The 19,252-nt window shown below is 38.2% G+C and overlaps 1 long non-coding RNA gene across 1 annotated transcript; it reads left to right on the forward strand.

Moving 5' to 3' along the window:
• Window positions 1–51: 51 nt before the first annotated feature.
• On the forward strand, window positions 52–8,502 carry LOC113943025. The gene is made up of 5 exons (XR_003526162.1): window positions 52–204; window positions 2,449–2,587; window positions 3,501–3,639; window positions 5,001–5,124; window positions 5,957–8,502. It is a non-coding gene; the product is annotated as an uncharacterized LOC113943025 (long non-coding RNA).
• Window positions 8,503–19,252: the final 10,750 nt, after the last annotated feature.

Raw genomic sequence — 19,252 nt, forward strand, 5'->3', positions numbered from 1 at the left:
GCGCACGCTCGGGCCGAGCGGGTCCCACCGCCCCCGGTGCCCGTGGGCGCTCCCGGTGGAGCGGCCCCGCCGACCCTCCGCTCCGCACCAGCGGGCAGCTCGGGCTGGGCCGAGCCGCTCCGCAAGGCCACCCCTTCCAATTCTCGCCGCCCAGCGCCAGCACGCTGTTCCTGTAAAGTTGGAGGCGTGTCTTTAAAAACCGAGGTAAAAGATGCTGAAAAGCAGGATTAACAAATGCAGAGGAGCTCCAAGCTTCCTGCCGGGCAGGGACATAAATATGGTATGTACTTGGTGGTACTGCAGTCCTTGTGTACATAAAGGGAAAATTAGTATATCTCTAAGAGTTGCTTTATCACAGAGAGTTGTGCTACATGATTTTTAAGGACTAGCCTTCACAAGCCTTTATGTCACAGCTAACTTGGTAAGGGGGAAGGTTTGCCAGATAGGATATAGTTAGCAACGTTAAGGTCGCATAGTATGTGGCATTGGGAGCCCTATCGCTTCCGAACTGGGATAGGGTGACTGCTGATGCTGAGAAGTGCAAGGCCGTAAATTGTAGTTTCAAGCCAAAGTCTACATGGTTCCGGGTAGCTTTTTGTGGTTTTCAGTAGTTCTTTCAGTAATTATGTATTATTGACAAGACTCACTATATCATAACAAATACAAGGATGTAAACTGATACGAAAACTCTGTATTGTATTACAAAACTTGATGTCTAAAACAATGTCTTTCAGAAACCCTTTTTCTATTCCAAGTGCATTTACCTGATTGCCAGCTAACAAGTCTCTACATCAGATCACAACTGCTCACAGTGAGCTCAGACCATGAAAGAAGAGAATGAGGAAGCTTCTCATTCTCCCAAATGGATCTCTTAAGCATGCAGCGGATGGGATGCCAGCAGAATGCTAGCAGCTACATCCAATCAAAGCACTGATATTGCTTTGATTTTTGAGAAGTTCAGGTCTTGATTGAGTTCGGCAGCCACAAGGCTGAGAACTGCAAAGCTAATACAGAGAAAAAGCAATTCTTTATGACAACTTTAAAAAATTCTTTACTGAGTAAAATTATTTCTTTATTCCTACATCTTGTGTAACAAGTGGGTGTGAGCACTTTTTTGGTTGTAATTTCCCATCAGAGAAAAATTGCTGTTAAGTTCTGCTGCTCGTTTGGAATGCATAAGGAAAAGAACCTGTGGACCTTATTTGTTTTGTGGGATGCACTCTGAACTCCTCCCGTCTGAAACAGGCATAACTAACCAGTGAGAACCTGCTCCACTGGAGCTTCTGATTTGTTTTGCTGTGGTTGGATAAAGTTTTTCAAGGCTTTTTCTAGCATAGGGGAGGCATGATATATTGATTCAATTTGAAAATTCTCAGATATTATCACTGCACTCCATCTTGTGGAAGAGGCAACAATGTGTTTTAAAATGATCCTGTTGTGGTTTGTTTGAGTAATTAAACCTAACAATGTTTGGTTCTTACTGCCAAAGCAAGCAACTACATAAAGCAGTGGATACAAGAAGTTGTTTAATTCTCAGTCTGCCTAATTGTACCCAATGGATTTGTGTAAATGTCCCTTGGTTTAGGTATGAGCTTCACACTCCTCTTCCTTTGTTTTTGGAAGGAGCTTTAGGAAAGCATTTGAAGAGTCTAATTTGAAAAGAGAAACTAAAGCAGAAAAGAATCTGCTTTCTAGGTGAAGTTGCCAAGGAGCACCCAGATTTGTGAGAGATTTGGGGTTGATGATCTGTGGGGATATGTGACTGGGGTGAAGACTCTGCCAAGCAGGACTGTGTAGGGAGCTGACTGGTTGGGATTTTGGTTTGTGTGGGTTTGCTAGGTTTTTGTTACCCCTATATGACTCACAATAATCTAGTTGTATCTGGACACTATTGAAGATTACTATCTGTTTTACCAATAAAAAAGAAACAAATGATGAGGTTCTCTCTGTCCTTCTGCCTTTCAGGGTTTGTGACCTTTTTCTCCTTGATGTTCAGTGCTGCTTTGGGAAATCAAAATAGATGTTGAGGCAACAGCTATGAACCATAGCAAGGGCATAGTCATGTGTGTTTGTGTCTGGCCAGGTTCAGAAAAAACTGAGAGTCTTATCTGGATTCACTGCTATGGAAAGGTTAACCTTATAATAGTTACCCAGGACAAGCTTGAAGATAAAGCCATTTAACCTTAATGAATAACTTAAAATACAAAGGGCTAGTTATTCCAGCTGTTCCTTGGATGGAAAAAAAAAGATTTTCTTGAGAAAAGACTGTAGAAAAGCTTAGTCATTCAGACCCAAAGAAACAGGGAAAAACAGGAAGAAGTTAGGAGTAAATTCTTTTGTGCAAATGAGGATCTTCTGAATTACCTCACCCCAGAAGTAGATTTCACAGGGAGACTGAATTTAATTAGCCATAAACTGTGATTTTCTTTTTCTCTTTTTTTTTCCCAGAATTCCCCTCTCTCTTGCAGTAGCAGAAAAGTATGCACCTCTGTCTGTTGTGTTGTGGAACAGCAGTGCTGAATGAAGCACTGGCCTTTTCTGTTTCATTTACCAGGGAGAGCCTTGGACAACAACTTGCTGATTGCTGGTATGTCTTACTGCTCTAAACCGTGCTAAGTCTGGTAAAGTAGAACTGATCTAAGTAATGCCTCAGTGCAAACAAGGCCTTGAAGGTGGAATGTCTCTTTCTGTCTACTATTCTCATTACTGGTCTCATTAGTTCCTGAAGTAATAGTAAAGGCAGGGAATCATCACTGACTACTGTACTTGTTAGCCTTTTCCAGATTCTTTGGTCATCATCCTAGAGCAATGACTCATCACTTCATCACTGCACTGATTACATTAAATTGTTATTATTATGATGATAAAAGTAACATAATGCTTATGTTAATTCGCTTTGTGTGGAACTGTCAGAATTCCTGAAACAGTCCTCAACTGAAAGCATCCTACATGAACATTTTGGCATTACTTACACTCTTCCTAATTATTCTATTCATATTTATTATATTTAATTCTGTTCAGTGATGGTTTTTGATATAGTGTGTAAAAACTCGGAGCAAATGGTCAGACCGTTTTGTAAAACCATTAGTCTCATTTGAAGGGAAATCAGGACATAACATGACTGCTCTTTCTCTTAAAGAGGCCAAAGAGTAATGTTGGGGCAGACTTGAAATGGAAGAAAAATGAAGAGTCTGCTTTTTAAAATCATTAAACACAGATGATAAAATGATGCAGTTAGGGTTTTGGGAATTTTTTTTCCTAACATTAGCAAGAAAATATGCAGATGAACAGAACAAATGTCAGATGTTGAAAGATTTTATATTTGCACTTATTTTATTAAGCGGTTAGTTGTATACAATCCCAATAGAGTCTTGAGTTTCAAGGCTGGCTCTGAACTCTGTGCCTTGGAGAAAAGTAAGATTTCAAAATGTAGTTTCTGGTATATCCAACATAAAAAAACACCCTTATCATCTCTTTTGCTTGCTTTTTCTTTGTAATAGAGTGAATTTGAAGATATGAAAAACCACAGCATAGTGTAACAATGAAGGAATAGTATCAAGATCTGACCTTGATGCATTTATTCATGTGCTTGAAGTTACACAAGTCTTTTGCTCTGTTTACCACAGTAACTAGCGTGAGGTAAGAAAGACTGGGTGAGTTAAGGACCAGAGTGAAAAAACAGGCTGCTATTTTGAAACGGAAATTTATGACACTGATCTGAGAATTGGTACAGAAGGCTGGTGAATTGGAGCTGAGTTTGAAATGTAGCATGAAAATTATTTCACACCTTTCTCTAGAAAAATAAAATCCTATAGAGCCATGTTTGCAGTGCAGCAAATATCAACTAGTCATTTCCTCACAGCTTCAGTTCTTTGTTTTCTATCCTGTTTTCATTCTGAGGGTAAGAGAGAAAGAGAAATCATGTCAGCAAAATTTGTGCCATTGCCAAGCAGATATGAGATAATTTAATATATAATTTCAGGTATTGGCATGCATTCAGTCTCTCTTATCCTCTTTTGGCCATCTGACTGCTATTGAAGTAATATGTCTTTTATTTCTCATAGCAAAGATGAAAAGATGGTCAACAAACCTCATAAATTCACCTGCCTCTCAAAGGCCATTTGCTGCTTCAGTTGCTACTGTTTGCCTTTGAAGCAAGATACATGAGCTCTACTGCATCTCTGCACCATTCACATCAATACGAAAAAAATGTTTTGGGAAAATTCAGCATTCAGTTTCCAGTCTATAAGGCCCTGAAGTGTCTGAGTCTTCAGGAATTATAATAATTTAGGAAGCTTGTGGAAGTGGAGGACATGGCACAGAGTAGTCTCCAATGCGATATTTTGCTCCTAAAGCTCAGTTCTGAGAACCATGTGTCTTCATCCCATGTCCCAGTTTTAAAAAATGGAGGAGACTTCTAACACTTCTCTTCATTTGGACTCTCACGTAATAGAACCAACCAACCTCACCTTGCAGTTAACATGGTGGACATTTCCTTGTATTTCTGATCTTGGCAGGGAGGCTATGTCCAGTATTACTGAAATTGATACACTCTTTTTAATATGACATTTGTTTCATTTTGTTCTGTAATCCAGGAACCGGGGGCAAAAAAATCTTGATGCATAGGTTTCCTAGAGAGGAACAATAAACTTCTTCCCCCACTCTCTGCCCTTCCCTCCTCCCAGTTTAATGTTTCTTGTGCTTCCATGCAGAGACGGTAATAAAAGAAGTATAGTCTTGCCCCCATCCCAATCCCAGCTGTGCCTGGTTCTGGAATTTTGCTATTCTGTCACATTCAGCTTCCGTTTATATCTGCGTCAGTTACTTGATACAATTTTCAGTAGAATCTTTGTGGTACATATTGGTATCTTTGTTTTTAAAATTATTTTTACTGATAACATAGGAATTAAAATTAAAATGAAGTCTTTATTTTTCAGCAAATGCTTTGGGATCCTTACATTATAGTCTAGTGAAACTAGCTTTTCAATGTCTTAATGCAGGAAATTATCTACAGTGCATCATCTGAATGTGTCCAGTGTTTTGTGCAACTACACTCTCTAAGAAGAGGATAACACAACAGGACTTCTGCCACAAGCACCTTTCTTTTGTGATGTCACAAATTTGGTAAGGCAAAATCTAATTCTGTGCATCATGTTAGAACTGTAGCCATTCATTAATCAGCAAATTTGGCTTTTAATAGATGCTGTAAATCAAGATGGACAACATAGATGGTATTTATTAGAAAATTACAGAGTCCCTATAATAATACAGGTTTCTGAACTGCTAATGACAAATGCTTCACAGATCCTCCAATTAAATAAAAACAATGGTGAAAAACTCATTTATCATTAAAAGAGAGCATTACCTTAAGTAAGGTAAACCATTTACCACTGAGAAATATCTGTGTTGGAATCCCCTTCTATGAATGAACAATTAACTTCAGCAAAGAATGAACATGAAATAATGAGTTTAAAACAAAATTTTCTGTTCAGTCAATTTAATAAGAATATAAAACATTTATTGTGGTGTTGCACATAATTTTCAGTTCTCTCTTTAAAAAGGTTACTACCCTATTGTAACTACACCTGAGATTAGGTAAGTTTTCGAATTCTTTTTAAGTACTCTTTGTCCTAAATATTCCTTACTATTTTTAGAACAGCACTAGTAACTTAACAGTGACTTTCACCTATGGAGGCCTTTACAATTCACACTCCTCAGAGAGTATGAAGATGTCTAAGAACATACATGAACATGGGAAATGCCCCACTGGGTTGGACTGTGGGTCTTTTTTTTGTCTCAGACAGGGGTAAGAGACCCTGGTGCACATCAGGTATTTTGTGTGTACATCAAATGAGGAGGCTGCCATCTCTCCTCCAGAAATGCTCATTGAACTTCTAGCTGCGCTCTTTCCTCTGAACTTTTTATTTATACGCTCCCTAACCAAGACCCTTTCCAGTTGCAGGGTCTCCTCATCAACGGCTTCCAGGCCCTGCCCATGTTGGTTGTTAACATCACCAAAAGAAGTAAGCTTGATGGGGGCATCCTGGTGACAGTGGGACCTCTGTCCTTTCATTCCGTCATCCTTCCACACCTCCAGGCAGAGCATCATTGGGCAGCATCCACCTGCTCCTTGGTTAACCTTCGAGAAGCGACAGGTGATGTCAGGGCTTCTCTGCTTCATGCCCTCCTCCAGTTCCCTATCTGTGTATTTCCAGTCTTGTAACTCTTCCCTTTCTATCATTTGTTGTTCATTGCTGTTCAATTTTTTCTCCTTGTTTTCATTACCTATAGCCCTCTCCCTCCCTAGGGGGCCTTCAAGGTTTTGCTAATACATACCTAAACAGAAAAACAAATAGAAACAGCAGCAGTAGGAGAAACTATTCATAGAGTGCACGCAAGCTTGGCCACCTTCTTCAAACCATGTTCTTTGTACTCCCCTAGCTTCCATGGCTCTTATGAAGATAAATCGTTGCTTAGTCCTTTCACTATCCATTTTTTGGATTTTTTGTATGTGAACTTATCCAATTCTTGTCTGAACCTACTGTTGGGATCTGCTGCCACAACCTCTTTCAACAGCAAGTCTAAAAATACACTAGCCACTGTTTAAAGTAATGTGTTATTTTTATCTGTTTTAATTTAATTCCACCAAATGAGCCAAAATTGTAATGTGGTGAAAAATGGTTCTGTATTCATCTTTTTAGCCACCTCTGTGATTTCATAAACAAGTCTTGCCACAGCGCTCTCCCAGTTGATAATTTTTTAGTCTGATCTCATAAGACGGCCGCTACCTTTAATCCCTTTAATAATTGCAATTGTTTGCTATGTATCTTCCCTAACTTTTATCAGGTCCTGTTCCAGATACTAAGACCAAAACTGTAGAGCATTCAAAATGTGGATACAATAGAGTTGCATTAGAGTTAAGGCAAAATGATGCTTTCTCACTACCATTTCAGATTATGCTAAACACTGGGTTTTGCCTCTTGTTTGACAAACCCACGCAGGGATTTCAGCGAATTTCAATCTCAAGAACTTTAACGTTTCTGAGCTGTATCTGGTCATTAGATCTTGAAGTGCTTTGTGACAATTTGTGTGCTTCAGAGAAAGCTAATTAAATACTGTTGTTAAATTTTAGAAGCAATGTTTACCAGAATTTCATTCTGAATCCCATAAATGATTACTTTTTACCGTTTTTCATATCATCCATGAATATGTCTATTGGTCCCAGTGCTGTAGGTCTTCCAAAGGAACAGCTAAACTTGAAGTGGAATTCTAGTTTAAATAAGCTCAAATGTGTCTTTAGTATAAGGCAGACAAGGTGAAAACACTGTAGATCTTAGCTAGGAAGACAGCAGAGAGAGCAAATTGGAATTATTTTTGGATCAGTACCTGAGTCCTATGATAGAAAAGCCAGCTGCTTCTTCTGTGGTTGGTGATCTCCATGCTCAGTGCAGAAGAAGGAGGGGAATGAGTGCTCCTTAAACATCACTGAAATTTTCATAGGTTTTTGGTTTTTTTCTTAATTTTTAAGTTTTCAGTGCCCAAATACCAAAAGTGAACAATTAAAGGTTTTTATCAGAGACTTCATGACTTTGAGCTGTTTGTGTGTGTATGTGTGCAGACATCCTGTATATGATGCACTCTTTGACTTGAAGGCCTTGCACTCAAACAAACAGGTACTGGGTGAGGAAAGAAATTTGTTCATATCCATTTTACATAGAGGCATAATGGCTATCTAGCAATCAGACATTTTGCATATTACATTTTGCTTAGCACATTAGTTCTTACCTATTCAATATCCACATGAAACAGCAATGTATGACACCTGTAAAGGCAATTGCAGAAACAGACAGCAGGCTATTCTTTTATAAGGTTCTTTGCTGGTTTAGTTTTGTATTTTAAAAATCCAGATATTTTAAATTCATTTTATAGCAAATTAAAGACGGCGCTACCCGTTGGGTATTTTTAGGGGGGAATGTTGTAAAATATCCAAAGAATAAGTAAAATGTCCATTTAAAAATGAAGAATTTCACACCATTCTATTCTTATGAATGCTGATTACTGGGGAGGAAAGGGTTGTTAATGTGAAATCTCTATGTCCTTTTAGAGCAACTCTGTTATTAAAAGGAGACATGTTTGAAGAGTGAATCTTTTGCTAATGATGAGCATCCCCTTTCCATTTTGCCTTCAAATGGAAGATCTGTTTTGTTTTTTTTTTTAAATTCAGGGAGGAGGTGGTTACAGCAAAGTTGTGCTTTAAATGAAAAATTTGATAAAGCCACCCTTTTTTTCAATTTCAGATCATGTTTACTGAAGCATGTTTCTCCTGATTGCTCTATATAAAGTCCTTTCTAATGTTATGATTGATGCCTCTAAATACACAGGCAGTGAGATGGCAATCACCAAGAAGGGAGAAAAGACATGAATAAATTTAGAGTTGAAATTCAGAACGTTTCTAATCATCAGAAGAATCAGGTTCTGGAACAGTTTTTCAACAGAAATCATGGTGGGATGAACTCTTTTCAGTACAAGATGACATCTGTGATTTCCAGCTCTGCCAATTTAATCAGAAGACTGTAACACAGCCTGGAGTCTTTATTTCTTGTGCAGAACAAAGAAAAAAGAAAAAAGTCTGAATTCCCCAGTCTGGGCATCCTACTGTCTATGTGGAGACATAGCTACAGCTCTGTTCTAGGGATTAAAAGGAGAACAACCACATTCTGCTCTGCTGCACCTTGCCTGTGCAGGCAGTGAGCTGTTACTGAGCTGTGGAGTTATGTTAAATAACTTTTGTGAAAGCATCTGTGGAAGTTTTAGACATGACTGCTTTTCTGCTGGAGGGCACTGTCATCAGAGCTGAGCTGGTAGAAATGCTCATACAAGTGTTTCTTATTTTCTTCAGCAAAAGGTCAGCCAAGATTAGCTCCAGATATGTTAAACAATAGGTTAAATGGCGCCAGCTGACTTTGTGCAGAAGCAGATTAGGAGTGCCCACAAAGGCCATTCCACAACTGAGCTCTAGAGGCAAATGAGCTCAGGAAGCAAAAACAACAGCTTCTGCCATTTCTTTGGTGACTGACACAGCTCAGTGGCTGTATCTATGCAACCAGTTATTTCTGCTGCAGTCTGAATTATAGTCTCCATACAGTGAGGACCTTTGAAGTATCAGGCTTGTAACATTTCTGGACAAGTTGAAAACACTTTGTTTCCCGATTTATGCATTCTCAGATGTTTTCCTGTGGTGCACTGGGAAATGCCTGATGGAAGGAAAAATCAATGGACAATACAGACTTGTGCTTGCTTTCATGCTGCCTTGATGCCTCTTTCTTCTTGGCCTGTTTGGATGGCTCTGTACCACACTGCTGGGCCTTGCAAGTGCTGAAATGCTGGTGAGTGGGTATTTGACACCTTGACTAATGAATATCTCATTCTGGCGAGTCACTCACAAAGCTACCACAGAGCTTTAGCATGGCACTCACACTGGCACATTTTAGCCCAGTGTATTCTTTCTAAGGGTGATCAGTAGGTGCTTACAGTGTAAAAAACATGTACCAAATTACATGTACTCTGCTTTCCAGCCGTGAGTGACTTATGGACTTCCTAAATCACTTGTTCTTCCTAGGTGTTACATCCCAGATGCTGTGTTTAACAACTACACATTAACTTGTACTTCAGCATTGCTTTTTGGGGTGGTTTTTTACTTCTTTTTTAATCTACTTATATTTTTGACCTCCATAACATCTCAAGGCAATGAGTTCCACAATTTAATTATACATTAAAAAAAGAACTGACTGGCTTGCAGGACTTACAGTGCACTGTAGCTACACATTCCTCAAATCCTATTTGCCATTTTAGTGCCCTTGTTGCAAAGTTCCAGCCTACAGGGTCACATACAGAAGCTAGAAATGGAAAATATCTATTATATCATAGTGTTAGCTCCAGCCTTAATAGAAAATGTTTCAGTCACAGCTTGACATGATAACATCAGTGTACTTTAAAGATACAGCAGGTCTCCAAACCGTCTGCAGGGTGCGAAAACAAAATGACTTCTACAGCCCCCAGGGTGTTTTTCCTCCACAGAATGAGCAGGACAGGATTCATGCTAGAGCTACTGTGAACATCTCTTATGGAATAGGTGCTATTTTGAGTAGGCTTGTCGTTTTCCTGGCAATTGTAGTTCTAGAGGTATTTCCTATCCTTCAATAATTGCTAGACTAAAACTGTGTGCATTTCCTTTTATTTGTAATACAGAGATGACCTCGTTGTATTAATAAGCCACGGTTTGTAAGTATCTTCATGGGGAATACAGTTGGTTTTCCATACCATAAAGACTGTTTAAAGAAGAGGCATCAAATGGTTGAAAGTTTACCATAAACAGTCAGTCCAGAAGTAGAGCTCAGTCTTAAAGATGAAGGTCATCTTCTAAGGATTATGCAGGATTGTCTCTCACTTGAAATTTTTTGATCAATAGTGAGTTTGTTCTTTTTTCCCCAAATCTTCTTCTCTATTTCAAAGAAATAGGAAATTAAGGAAGCGTTTACATCACTTTATTTTAGATCACATTAGAGCATCACAGTGGTCATGTCTAAGATTATATAAAGTCTGAAATAAGAAAAAAGGAAGAACTCAGAATAAGGATAAACTGTTGAAAAAACCCCACAATTTCCTCTGGAATAATTCAAAAGAAATAAAGATCAGTTAGTTTAAACAAAAACCCTTTTGGTTATCTACCGAGGGCTTTTCCTAACAAACAACAACAACAACACTGCAGATTTATGTAATTATTTTATTTAGTGGCAATTGAAAGTGGTATACAGATGATATATGGGAATATTTCATGCATCTTTAAAAAGCAATCTCTTCCTGAGTAGAAAAATTCTAACTATTCTCTGTAAACAGTAGTATACTGTATGTTGGAGAAGCAGGAATGGTTTCTCAGTATCTGGGTAGTTCTATCTATAGGCAAAATATATGAGCTACTGTCTGTTTTCCTGTTTTCAAAAAATGATAACAAACAAACGCTGAAGAAAATGCCTAACTTTATGCTAGAAAACCTTCCTCTAAACCAGTCCTCAATATCTGATTAAGATAGCATGGATTTCACATTAACCTAGCTTTTTTTTTCTGAAAGAGAAAAAATATATTACCTTTTTTTTTTTACTCAAGAAGTTTTAAATCCTCCAGCCCTGCTAGTAGATGCAAAGTTTTATTTCTGTCTTTTTTAAATGGAAATGTCTAAACCTTATGATTGTAGAAAAAATATTATAAATCTGCATCAAAGTATCAGTAATTGTAAATCAAATAAACCCTAAAAACCCCATACTTCTTTTAAAATTCCTTGATGCTTGAGGGCAGTATTATGATTCTTGGCAACTGGGACAAAAGACTTTTCTGTGCTTGGGACTGATAATATTGTAATTCCTACCTCTTTGTAGCCATTTGTTGTAATGATATATAACTTAGATTGTGTTTTAGCCTCACTCTGCATTCCAACAAACTCATACAGATTAGGTGACTCCAAAGTGAAGATGTTATTTATTTTCAAAGGTATGTCCTTTTTCCCAAAGTGCCCTCAATTCATAGGAACATTCAGTGGTATGCTGAACAAGGACACCAAGCTTTTATAACAGATGAAATTTTGTAAAATTCAGTAATTCATCACATCACCTGCCTGAGTCTATTTTACCTAGATAGAGTTGAAATGTCATACACATTTTAATTAGCACACTATATACTATTGGTAGGGTTTAAATCAGGTACAGGTTTATAATATCTGAGAGTATATGTAGCAAGAACAAATTGCCAATTTGTACTTGCCTGAACGCAAAATTAGCAAAATTTGGTGCAGGGCAGTTACGTAAAAGACTTCCGTTCTATTGACCCAGATCTCAAGGCTCACCTTAGGCTTTTTATAGGGGTTTTAACCATTATAAGTGGCTATGATTTATATACATTTCTAACTGAAGCAGGCTTTCCAGACTGCACATCCATGGAGTCCACCTATGAGGCATATGGGGACTGTGGAACAAATAAGATGCAAGCAGCATTGGCTTTGGGGAACAAATGGATTCTTAGTGAACCACTAGCATCACCTCAGTAAGTTTTGGAAGTCTGTTCAAAGCTGCCCTTCTCTGTCCCCACTGAGAATTCGCACAATTAAAAGTAGCATAACGGTTTTATTCAATATTCCTTTTCTCTTTTTTTTTTTTTTTTTTCTGTGATACTCAACATTAATTTTCACTGTAATTCTGTTCCAGGTGTTTGTGCTCTACAAAAGGTTTTTGTTTCCAAGTACATGTTCTGCTACGGTAATTATCCATCCTGCACTGTAATTCGAGCCTGAAACTTGATTTAATCTCCATGTGCTCTTTGTAGAATTAAATGTGACACCTTTTTAACTGACTTACATGTGACAATTCTGATCTAAACAGTTGCAGAAATGTCTCATTGCCTTCGCAGTTACGAGCCCAATTAACTTGTCAACATTTTCCAGTAGTTATTTACTACAGATTTACCACATTTCTAATCAGCTACAGAAGTGGGAGAAAGAAAGACAATTAGTGTAGGGAGTGTCTTTCCTTGCAGTTTTCTAGTAACAAGTGTAACTGGACCCTCATTTCACAAGTATTTTAGGATATGTAGGAGTTGGAAACGGTGATGGGTCAGAAAATCACAAAGAGGGTTGTTCACTGAATGTGATGTGACTCCAGAGCCTACTGAAATTAGGTTTTGTACTAATAATTTTTTCATCTACAGACACATTTAAAAATGAGGTTACCCAATCTGTCTTAGCATACTTCATATGCCATTTCACATGCAGTTTGCTTCCTAAAGACCAGCTTCTGCTGTCTCTGTTCCTCGTATGCTGAGAACACCACAGCTTCATGGAAAAGGTGAAAATTCAGAACAAAATGAGAACACTGGCCATTGTTCTGATAGCATTAATCCCTTTCATAATTTGCTTTTTTGTGTGTATGCGGTATCACCCAAACTAAATTTCTCCTAGGGAAGTATCACAGTGAAAGTTGTGTGATTTAAATATAGCCAGAGATGGCAAGGTGCCTTGCTAAGGGCAGGTCACTGGGCATTGCACTTTCTGGAGTTGTTGAAAGGTGCAAAGATCGGAAGCTGACACCTTCACAATAAACACTGTCTTCAAAACAGTGTTTTTTTATTCTTTTATGAGACTACAAGCAACTACTCTCTTTGAGAGGGCACTGCCCTCACACTTTTTCTTCAACATGGCCTTCTGGCAGTGTGGCAGGAGGCAGTGGCTTTGGTGGTGGCTGCTGGAGGTTCCCAGCAGCCTTTTCCAGGCCTTCATCCCCATCATCACCTGCTAGTGACATGACGGTACCATGGTGGTGGTGGTGGTGGGTGGAATTGTACAGTCCATTCTGTCAGGGTACATCATAACCTGCCATGTTTAAAAGGTTCAGCACTCTTTGACAAAAGGTTTCCCTGTGAATGTGTTTAGTATCAAACCTTGCTAGGGTGAGAGGAGATGCTTTTAGGTTTGGGAAAATACGTATTGTGTTCAAAAACGAAATCATGATGATCTGTCCTTATATAGTTCAAGTTGTAATTGTGGTTTTAAGATACCCAAGGGATATAGGTAATGAATATAAAACTAAAGTTTTTTCTTTTCCAAGAGGGTGCTCTGGCTGAATGGAAACCATTGTTAGTAGGGTGGCATATGCTGGTACCTTGCTCCTGAGTGATAAAAATGCACATAGAGTAGGTTTTGTTCTTAGTAACAAGGCCTAATCAACTGAGTTTTCCAATAGCTCCCTCCAGCCCTCTATTGCAACTGCCATGCTTGTCCCATGGAGTATGTATGCCCAGGCTTCATGCTTTCATGTTCACTAATCCTTCAGGCATGCAGTAAGCAGCACAAAATACATTTCACACAAAAGAAAACAATTTGTTCTTGTTTGTCATTGCTTTAGTAGAATATACAACTAAGATCCCCTTCCCTGCAGAGCTGTCGTGAAGTATGACTCATCCTTGCCCAACATGTTGGATGTTCACTTTAATTAGAATATGTGCATCTAAAGATTTTTGTAAACACTTGCTGTTAATAGCAGATTACTCCCTGGTATACAATGGGAAGTATAAGCAATTTTAATACATTTAATATAAGCTGTATATTTTAAGTCATGTTAGGGCAGCACACTGACAGAAATTAATTAGGGAAATTCTCTCATTAGCGCACATTGGCTGCCATACAAATCACGCTGGCATGAAAAATTGGAATAATGCAAATTGTACTCCACAGTGATGATAAAATATTTTCTAAACACTAAATATTATTATACAAATCTTTGATATCTATCCTGTGTGGCAAATCTGGATGAAGATCCAGTTTATTTATAATAATGAGTGAAAACAGATAAAGTATTGCTACTTTTTAGTTGCTAATGGTACATGTGAAATAGGCTAACCTTCATAGAATCATAGAATAGTTTGGGTTGGAAGGGACCTTTAAAGGTAATTTTTCCCAACCCCTTTGCAATGAGCAGGGACATCTTCAACTGGATCGGGTTGCTCAGAGCCCCACCCAAGCTGACCTTCAGTGTTTCCAGGGATGAGGCATCTGCCACCTCTCTGGGCAACCTGTTCCAGCGTTTCACCACTCCTGTCATGCAAAAATTATTCCTTATATCTAGTCTATATCAAACCTCTTTAAAGCCATTTCCTTTTGTCTTACCACCACCTGCCTGTGTGAAAAAATCTGTCCCCCTCTTTCTTACAGGCCCTCTGACTGTATTGATAGGCACCTATAAGGTCTTCCCAGAGCCTTTTCTTCTCCAGGCTGAACAACTCAATTCTCTCATTAAGTAATGAGGCTCCAGCACTCTGATCTTTGTGGCCCTTCTCTGGACCCACTCTAACAGGTCTTTCCTGTCCCGTGGACGCCAGAGCTGGATTCAGTACTCCAGGTGGGGTCTCACCAGATGGGAGTAGAGGGCAGAATCTCCTTCCTTGACTTGCTGAACACGTTTCCTTCTCATTTCACGTACAGATGTTTTCCTCAGTGCAGGCAGGTGAAATACCTTTATACTTACTGGGATCTAACCAACTCATGTAACAGTGCCAGCATCTGACAAAGCACAAATTGATGATCCAGAGATTTTACAATCTCTCTCTGGGGAGAATGTAAAAAAGATTGTCTTTTCAAACGTAGCTTAGCACACTTGAGTAAGCTTAGACTGTTCTCAAAATCTAATAAGAGAATGATAATACTGTGTGTTTGTGTGTACATGTCTTTCTCCCTTGTGCAGTAATAAATCATATTTGTCTGTAAGCAACTTATCCTTTTTCTGTTTTAAATTCCAGTGTCATTCAGTGACTCAGGATGTCAGAGATTTCATTATGTACCATAATGCTGTATCGCTATGTGTTAAAAAGAAGGCTCTAGGGTATTAGACTAAGCGACTATTAAAATAATCTATATTTTGTGTTCTCACATCATCAGATCAATAGCACATGATTTGAGCATTATCATGCCTTTTACGTCTCAGAAGTCTTCACAGGGTGCCACTTCACACTTTCACAAAAGAGTATAATTCAATATTTGTATCTGTCAGCCAAAAAAATCCCTGAACACCAGAATCTTAACTGAGCTAGTCTTATTTCTGAGAAATTCACAGACACCTTAGAGTTAATCTTATTGTGGATATTTTTTTATCACATGCATAATCTCTGTTGGTGGAAACCTGACCATTTATGTAAATAAATATTCACATATCTAAGCTGCAGGATCAGGAACTTGAGGGTCTAGCTCATTCCATTCACTTGATGTGGATAACAGTGTACCCCTGCACTGACACAGGCTGGACTTCACCAGTTCTCCCACAGTCCTCTTGTGGCAGGTCAGAATGTTTTGGCTTTCTTTTGTCATTGATTTGAACTTGAGATGAACATCTATCAGAAAGAAATGTGCATATGTCACAGGACTATCAGAGAGTCTTCCTGGAGTGATTTAAGTGATATAATGACAACAATTTGGTGTATGCTCCTAAGGCAATGATCAAAAAAATAGAGATTTCTTCATATGTCTGATGTAGACTTGAGGCATTAAGAAACTGGATTATTTTTTGTGGCATCATTGAGTAAATGTGAGAGAACTTGAAAGTAAAATGTCACCTTGCTTGTATCAATACTATTAAAACATAGAATCAAGGCATCATAACAATCTACAGTGGACTTGTTTCCAACTATTTCATAGAGTTTGGTACCTTAGAAAATGAGTAACAACTGTGGATCTTTAAAGTATGCAATAAATGGAAACAATTCCTTCCATAAAACCCTCAGACTGTAATGTGGATCCTGTAACCTTATTACCAGAAAACGTTACAACAGAGGAGTTGCTAAGGGAAGAGGAGCAGTTGTGAGCTTACATATAATTCTTCTACATTACTGTTCATTAAATAAAATAAGGCAATATTATTTCCAGTGGTAAACCACAGAGAAAAAACAAGGATAAATTTTGTTTGGATTTTTGCTCTTATTTCCTTGTTCACCCACCCACAGCCCTGGCTGCTGCTTTCCAGAGACAAATGTATTGCCTGGTACTAAGTATTTACAGAGAAAACATGCAAGCCAGCAGGAAGAATGATGGTGTTACTATTGCAGGAATAATCCTTAAATTGTATATTTGTATTCTGTTGAATGATTTCTTTGTCTTTTAAGCTATATTATAGTACCTTTTCTCTCTACTTACGTTTTATAGATGAGGCAGTAGAGTTAGTTCCCAGTAGAAACAGGAATTGGAAGAATAACATTCCAAGCAAAGGAGTAAAGAACAGATGGATGGAACCAGGTTTCTTTCCCCATAATTTTGAACATTCTGGTGATGCTGAGAGATGTTTGGCTAGGCATAAGCAATATAGAGTCACTCTTCCAGCAGAACAACAGTGGGCAATAGTCACAAGTTGCAACAGGAAATTTTGCCTAGCCATAAAGAAATGACTTTTCCCTTAAAGACAGTTAAGCACTGAAACAGGTTGCCCACATTGTGGAATCTCCAGCCTTGGAAGTATTCAAAGTTTGACCACACAAGATACGTTATTCCCTTACAATCTAAATTATTCTCTGTTCCTATGAATTCAAAAATGTTTACAACATTGTGCTCAATGTTTTGAGGTAGCAAGTGGTCTGCCTCTTTCCCAAATGAAATGCTCAGATTTTCTTCTGAAATCATTCCTTGTCCCGTTAGATCCCAGATGTCTAGATGGCTAACTGCAGTTGGCTTGGAGGCTGCCCAGCCATTGTTAAAATTGTCATTTATGTCCTGCAGGTCAGTAAGACTCCAGTACTCATCATTCCAATGTGACTGTCTTTGTATAACCTTGATGGAATAAGGACAAGCTCTGAAAATACTGCAGACATTATAGACGCTGCTAACGATCTGCAATTTCATAAGTAAAATTAAAAAGTGAAATAGAAATATTATTGTAGCATGGCAAGAGATCCATATGGAAAAAAGCATGCCTAGGAAAAGTCAAGGTTAATTTCTCATAACTATAATTTTTTTATTCCGACTCTGCTGCTAGCAAACCTCAGGAAAAAATTAAGATAATATTATTCCTAATGGCAAACCAGAGAAAAACATAGCGGTAAATTAAGTAATGTTTTGTATGATGACTTATCTAAGAGCTATGAGGTGAAGTGTCCTTGCAGAACACAGACAAAACAAATATTATTCTCATAGTTTACATTTAGGTGCATCCTGGTAAGTCACCTTCCCAAATGATGCAAACAGGTCCTTTGAGATGTCCCTGCATAAATTTAATGATATTCTTATAAATCTCTGGGGACAGTTAAAAGCTTTGCTAATTAACAACATAAAACAAAAATAGAGCCACCTGCAGCATTGCCAGGGCTTTTGGGAACAGCTGTTTTTGCAGAGAGGGGTTATTTGCAAGGGTTCAGCAACAAAACCATCTGCCAGTATCTCCTCCATAGCCTGGAACTCCATTTTTGTCTAGTGTATCTAGTGAAGGGATGCAACAGATAAGCTGTTTTCTCATCTTTAAGCCACGTTTTTTCAGCTGAATCTTTAGATAACCGCTCTGCAACCATAGAAACAGTTTGACCAATTGAAATGCACACTGGATTTTTATCACTTAAGTAATCGTTTTTCCTTATCATGAAAATAACTTTAAAACCAGCAGCATGTGAAGTTCATTTAGATTCAAGTTGTCTTCCACTGGAAAGAAACCTTTGATCAAGACTCCACAAATGTAACGTATCCATGTCTAATGCCTAGTGTAGAAAGGACATAGCATTTGAAAATCCTTCATGACACATTCTTCAGCCTGACATTTGAATCTATTTATCTACCATTTCCTCCCTCATTCAGGAAGCTGAGATGATCTGTGCAGGGCAAGGCAAAGGAGGTGCTATCATTTCATTAAGGATAAAAGATTATTTTAGCAAAGGTATTTCATATTGTTAAAAACTAAAACCAAGGGAAATTGCCACAGAGTCTGGGTTAAATTCAAGACAGAAAGGATTAATAGCACATCAGGAACCCTATGTAACTTGTATTAATATATTCAGCATTTTGACTTCATTTAGATTTTCATCTTTCATTTCCAGAAGTATCAGCAGCTAAGGCAGAGGAAGCAGTTCATATTTCTCAAAGTATTGTTTGAGGTTGCAGCAGACTCAAGATGGTTTGAGTAAGCATGGTTTACAGTGAGTTCAGCTTTTTTTCATAGCTGAGGACTAATTACACTTTTTTGGCAAAATTAAACATGGTGTGCTACAGCGTGATGTTGTAGCAAGGGGTGAATTCTGTAACTAGTTCCACAGCAGCAGAATGACAGAAAACACAAAATTTTGAGGCTAAAAATCTAACAAGGGTTTCCCATATTGCTCTGTCAGTAAAACTATGGTTTTTCCTTAGGGTATCTCCAAAACATTGCAGTTTCATTGCTTTCTGAAGACTAGAGAGTTATGTATGTCCCGTACCCGATGCATCACAAGCAGGTATTTATGCTGTTTGTTGAAAGAACAGACTTGGTTTTAGTAGCAGCTTCTCATTTTTAATTTTAGCTATGTGACCATGGTAAAATTCAAATATTTTTTATTCCAAATGTACACAACAGCACATTTATTTTAAAAGGGTTAAGAAACCATGATTAAATGTCAACCTATTAAGAGAGTCACAAGAAAAATGGCTCTTTCTCAAAGTGCTACATTAATGAAAACTTTGGAATATAAAAAGGGTTTAATATTGAAGTAT

The sequence above is a fragment of the Corapipo altera genome, unplaced genomic scaffold (genome assembly GCF_003945725.1).
Source record: "Corapipo altera isolate COAL_440 unplaced genomic scaffold, ASM394572v1 2b, whole genome shotgun sequence".
NCBI classification, from domain to species: domain Eukaryota; kingdom Metazoa; phylum Chordata; class Aves; order Passeriformes; family Pipridae; genus Corapipo; species Corapipo altera.